Source organism: Heptranchias perlo, chromosome 19 (assembly GCF_035084215.1).
Source record: "Heptranchias perlo isolate sHepPer1 chromosome 19, sHepPer1.hap1, whole genome shotgun sequence".
NCBI lineage: Eukaryota > Metazoa > Chordata > Chondrichthyes > Hexanchiformes > Hexanchidae > Heptranchias > Heptranchias perlo.
In genome coordinates, this window is record NC_090343.1 from 7,844,810 (window position 1) to 7,851,421 (window position 6,612).

Genomic DNA, 6,612 nt, shown 5'->3' on the forward strand with positions numbered 1-6,612 from the left:
TGGGTGGGGAGGGGCAGGTTTCCGATTTGGACTGTTGGTGGGTGAGGCTCATCTCTGGCACTGCGGACTCACACACACTGGAGTAGAAATCCATCTTGGCGATAATGTATCAGCCTCTCGTTATAGGCCCTGCTCCAGATTCAGTTCCATTTATTGAAATACGACCGAATATCGAGTGGAACCTATAACAGGCCAATTTACCACAATCAGCCAATGCAAATTTCCACCCCGTCAGATACTTTGTTACCTCCAGACTCGACTATTCCAGTGCTGTCCTGCCCAACTTCCCACCTCCCGCCCTCCGTAAACTTGGGCTCATCAAGGGACATGGGGGACCGGGCGGGAAAGTGGAGTTGAGGTCGAAGATCAGCCATGATCTTATTGAATGGCGGAGCAGGCTCGAGGGGCCGTATGGCCTACTCCTGCTCCTATTTCTTATGTTCTTATTCTTATGTTCTCATCCAAAACTCTGCTGCCTGTATCCTAACTCACACCAAGTCCCGTTCACCCATCACCCCCTGTGCTCGCTGACCTACATTGGCTCCCAGTCTGGCAACACCTTGATTTTAAAGTTCTCATCCTTGTGTTCAAATCCCTCCATGGCCTCGCCCCTCCCTATCTCTGTAACCTCCTCCAGCCCTACAACCCTCCGAGACCTCTGCGCTCCTCCAATTCTGGCCTCTTATATGCATCCCCCGATTTTCATCGCTCCACCATTGGCGGCCGTGCTGTCAGCTGCCTAGGCGCCAAGCTCTTGAATTCCCTCCCTAAATCTCTCAGCTTCTCTACCTCTCGCTCCTCCTTTAAGACACTCCTTAAAACCTACCTCTTTGACCAAGTATTTGGTCACTTGTCCTAATATTTCTCTATGTGGCTCAGTGTGGAATTTCATCTGATAATGGTCCTGTGAAGCACCTTGGGATGTTTTACTATGTTAAATGCGCTATATAAATGCAAGTTGTTGTTGTCGTTCTACATACACTACAATATCATTAACCTTGTGTGATACACTACACGATTTGCAATTTGCCCTGTTTGACAGACCTCATCATAAACGTTGAATAAATGTGACTGCAGTGGGAACGATGAGAATCATAGAATCATAGAATGATATAGTCCAGAAGGAGGCCATTCGGCCCATCGTGCCTGTGCCGGCTCTTTGAAAGAGCTATCCAATTAATCCCACTCCCCCTGCCCTTTCCCCATAGTCTTGCAAATTTTTCCCCTTCAAGTATTTATCCAATTCCCTTTTGAAAGTTATTATTGAATCTGCTTCCACCGCCCTTTCAGGCAGCGCGTTCCAGATCATCACAACTCGCTGCATGAAAAAAAATTCTCCTCATCTCCCGTCTGCTTCTTTTGCCAATTACCTTAAATCTGTGTCCTCTGGTTACCGACCCTCCTGCCAGTGGAAGCAGTTTCTCCCTATCTACTCTTATCGAAACCCTTCATGATTTTTGAAGTGGCACTGCCACTTTTGGCTCTAAAAAACGCACCAACTAAAAAAGAAACTATTATGTCATGTCTGAGAAAGCAGGATTCTGTGTTTTTCTCTTAAGCTCTGCAAACACGGCCCTCTTCCTGTGTGGTTTGCACATAGTTAACATTTCATCATGACATTGGGCAGATTGTGCAACCCTCTCTGATCTGGGAGGTGCTGACTGGGGTCTGACAGGAGGATGTCAGTGAGCAAGGAGGGTGAGGTGGATAGGCAGGGCTCATCAAGGCCAGCTTCCAAGGAAAAAGGATCATTCCTTTTGGAAGGCTGCCAAAACTTCCCTGAGAAAGACGGAGCTGACTTGCCTCGGAACAGGATATGAGAAACCTCTCTCATTCCTATGAGGCAAAAGTGTGAAGAGTGCAGGGCTGTGGGACTTTATCCATATTAAAGGCTATTATTGCACAGTCAGTCCCGTTAATGAGTAACCTGCTTTCCCCAACACTTTATCAGCACTGGTTAAACTTACAAGGGATTTAAGCTGAAGTACGATAGGTTACAGAGTGTGTTTCAATTCTGATTGAAACCTAAACACAATCCCTGAGAGAGAGGAAACCTGTCTCTTGCTAACCCCCCCCACTCAATTATTTTTTGACATGAGTTAAGTTTCCCAGAATTTCTCCTGATCTCCCCTCCTCCAAACTCGTTGTATTTAGTGAGTGGCTGGGTTGTCTGTTTCCCTTTATGTATATATATATATTTATTTTTCACTCCCATTTTTCTGATTGTGCTAACGCTGCCTCTCCATCTCTTATTTTTCAATTCTGAAGAAGGGTTGCCAACTCTGGCTCAATGTGTTCCTGGAGGTTTCATGACACATGACATCCCGCCTCTAACCGCCCCGCCTCTGTTGGGTCAAACTGCATTTTTTTTTTCCTCCCATCTCCAATGTTTCTATAACTAATAAACAAAAAGGTGCTTTTAGAAGCTTGTGATGATCGGGTTGGATGAAGTAAAGTGGGAGGAGGCTCGTGTGGAGCATAAGCACCGGCATAGACCAGTTGGGCCGAATGGCCTGTTTCTGTGCTATAAATTCTATGTAAAACAAAGTGTTCAGTGGCCCCTATGGTTTTCCTCCTGGGTTGCTCACTTGCAATCTTCAATTCCTAGAAAGTCCAGGACAATCCTGGAGAGTTGGCAACCCGAAACCTTAACTCGTTGTTTCTCTCCCCGCAGGAGCTCGCTGAGCGTTTCCAGCATTTCCTGTTTTTGTTTCTTTATTGATGGTTGCAGCTCTGGGTCAAAAGGCAGCTTGACGATTTCATGTTGGATTCAACCACTGGCGGTGGGGAAGGAGGGATGGATGGGTAGGGTGGACGGTGCACAATTCTGAAATGTGCTGGCTACAATAAAAAAAGTTCTTCAGTAGAAACCTGAAAAGAGGCTGTTTGGAGCGTTGTCGTAGGGCGATTTTAACTCAGGCAAGGCAGCTTGATTTGAAAGCCCACTCCTGGAGTCCCATCCTTCATTCAACAACAGCAACAGCAATGACTTGCATTTATATAGCGCCTTGAATGTAGTAAAACGTCCCAAGGCGCCTCACAGGAGCGATTATCAAACAAAATTTGACACCGAGCCACATAAGGAGATATTGGGACAGGTGACCAAAAGCTTGGTCAAAGAGGTAGGTTTTAAGGAGCGTCTTAAAGGAGGAGAGAGGGGCAGAGAGGCGGAGAGGTTTAGGGAGGGAATTCCAGAGCTTAGGGGGCAAGGCAGCTGAAGGCACGGCCGCCAATGGTGGGACGATGAAAATCGGGGATGTGCAAGAGGCCAGAATTGGAGGAGGCTGCGTATGTATGCTTAATAACAAGATGCTTCACTCCCACACATCCGTTCTCATTTAATTCAGTGCACCAGGTCCCGCTAAATCCAGTGATCCACCCCACCTCCACGATATTGCGCGTCTGTTCTGTTTCATGTGTAACAAAGGCTGTGGGGATTTTGGGTGATTAACACAGTTATGAAGCACTATTGTACTTAGCAACGATTGTTCCCTCTCTCGGGAAAGCCCGCTTCGCCCCATGCGCCGCCCTCCCACTCTCCCACGTTTCACCGGGTCCCAGTCTCTGCTCTTCTGCTGTGTAAGCACCGTCCACCCCACCCACCCATCCCTCCCATCCCTCCCCGCTGCCAGTGGTTGAATCCAACAGGAAATCATCAAGCTGCCCTTTGACCCAGAGCTGCAATCATCAATAAACAAAAACAGGAAATTTTTATTGTTTAATCGAATTCAAACGCGGGAGGGGCTGCACACATTTGCAGGAATAGATGCCCTTAACCGTACAACCGAAAGAACGAAAGAACTTGCATTTATATAGCGCCTTTCACCACCTCAGGACTTCCCAAAGCGCTTTACAGCCAATGAAGTGCCCTTGAAATGCAATGGGGAAATGTAGGGAGAAACGCCGCAGCCAATGTGCGCACAGCAAGCTCCCACAGACAGCAATGTGATGAATGGCCAGATAATCTATATTTATTTTTAGTGATGTTGGTATTGCCTGTGAAAGGCATTATATAAATGCAAGTCTTTCCCTTCTATTATTTAATTTGACGGATGGAAAATCACAGGCTGGCGAGAATAGAGCCAGGAACTCCCGGCCACCGAGTTACCCTTCACGAATGCCAAGTGTCCGTTGGCGCCTCGCCCAAGTGGTCATTCTGCGCGCGCGAGCTCAGACGGCGAGTAGCGGTCGGCTATTCGACTGCGGGGGGCATCGTAGCCAAGCCTGATCCACACACTTGCTCCTCCCCAGTAACTGGGTAGCGAACAGGGGCAGACTTTCTTGGGGTGAGGGAGGGGAAGTGTGGGGGTGGGGTGGGGTGAGAGGGGGAGGAGGAGGGATAGCGCATTGGGGCTAGATCGTCAGCGGAAATAAAAATGGGGAGAGTTGTAAAACAGGCTGCCAACTTGCTATCGCCCGATTTACACTATCGCACAAGGTCGAAGATCTCCCCCAGCGGGTGCTGATCGCGGCGGTGAGGGAATTGGGAAGAAGAAAGGGTTACTGAGCCCTGCAGCATGAAAGAGCTGGTATAACATATAGACGATTGCCTCTCCCTGTCAGACTCAGCAAATCAGCTCTTAAACTGTATCAAGAGGTATAAAAAATTCGATTACACTTCATTTTCTTTATTAAAAAAACAGGCATTGTTTTGTCACAGAGGAGTAACACTGCGTAATTTTTTCTGCGGGATGCAGGTCTGCATCCCAGACCTAATCTAATCCATAATATCCACTTTAATATTAGTGCAAGTGCCAACTCTGTCCTTGGGAAACCTAGAAGTCAGTTTTATATTTAAAAGAAATGAATTGTTCAATATTATGAGGGGTTTTGATAGATTTGATAGGGAGAAGCTGTTTCCACTGGCAGGAGGGTCGATAACCAGAGGACACAGATTTAAGATAATTGGCAAAAGAACCAGCGGGGGGGGGGGAGGGGGGGGGGAGATGGGGACTTTTTTTTTTACACACTGCGAGTTGTTATGATCTGGAATTCACTGCCTGTAAGGGTGGTGGGAGCAGATTCAACAGTATTTTTCAAAAGGGAAGTGGATAAATACTTAAAATGGGAAAAGTTTACAGGGCTACGGGGAAAGAGCAGGGCAGTGGGACGAATTGGTTGGCTCTTTCAAAGAGCCAGCACAGGCACGATGGGCCGAACGGCCTCATTCCGTGCTATATGATTCCAGGATTCTACGAATTGCCCTGCCACAGGGTAAATGATAAATTAGCTGGGATACTGAACCTGATTTTGAAGGTGTCAGTCAGCCGTGTATTTTAATAGATACACACTTACCTCGTTAATTAGGCTAATGGCATATTTGGCCTGAAAAGAATAAATGAAGGGTTTGCACCGACCAAAAACTTCCGGGGGCTTAAAGCAGCCTCTGGTCCACAGAACAACGAGTTACACCTCACACGATTGAAAATTGCTGAGCCTTGGCCTACTGAGGATAGGTCTGGACTCACCTGAGGTAACACATAGGGTTGCCAACCCTTCAGGATTGTCCTGAAGTCTCCACGGATTGAAGATTAGTCGCCAGGACACTGCCGCGAGCAACGTCCGGGAGAAAAAATCATCCAATCGGCTTTCCAATTGGCCGTGGGAAAGCGGGGCGCTGTGAGGATGGACGTGTCGGGTGACCAATGGCGGGAGTGTGGGGGCAGGGGAGTTTCAGACAAAAGGCCATGTGATGAAACCTCCAGGAATACAGGCAACCAAAATTGGCAACCCTAAGAACACATCTTGTGTCGCTAACGCTCCTCTTGAACAGGTTGGGTCCATACTCATTGGAGTTTAGAAAGGATATTATTAAACTAGAAAGAGTGCAGAAAAGATTTACTAGGATGCTACCGGGACTTGATGGTTTGACTTATAGGGAGAGGTTAGACAGACTGAGACTTTTTTCCCCTGGAGAGTAGGAGGTTAAGGGGTGATCTTATAGAAGTCTATAAAATAATGAGGGGCATTGATAAGGTAGATAGTCAAAATCTTTTCCCAAAGGTAGGGGAGTCTATAACGAGGGGGCATAGATTTAAGGTGAGAGGGGAGAGATACAAAAGGGTCCAGAGGGGCAATTTTTTCACTCAAAGGGTGGTGAGTGTCTGGAACGAGCTGCCAGAGGCAGTAGTAGAGGCGGGTACAATTTTGTCTTTTAAAAAGCATTTGGACAGTTACATGGGTAAGATGGGTATCGAGGGATATGGGCCAAGTGCAGGCAATTGGGACTAGCTTAGTGGTATAAACTGGGCGACATGGACATGTTGGGCCGAAGGGCCTGTTTCCATGTTGTAACTTCTATGATTCTATGATTCAATGATCTTATCGAAACATACAAGATTCTGAGGGGACTCGATAGGGTAGATGCTGAGAGGATGTTACCCCTCATGGGGGAATCTAAAACTAGGGGACGTAGTCTCAGAATAAGGGGTCGCCCGTTTAAGACGGAAATGAGGAGGAATTTCTTTTCCCAGAGGGTCGTAAATCTTTGGAATTCTTTACCCCAAAAGCTATGGAGGCTGAGTCATTGAATACATTCAAGGCTGAGTTAGACAAATTTTTGATCAGCAAGGGAGTCAAAGGATATGGGGAAAGGGCGGGAAAGTGGAGTTG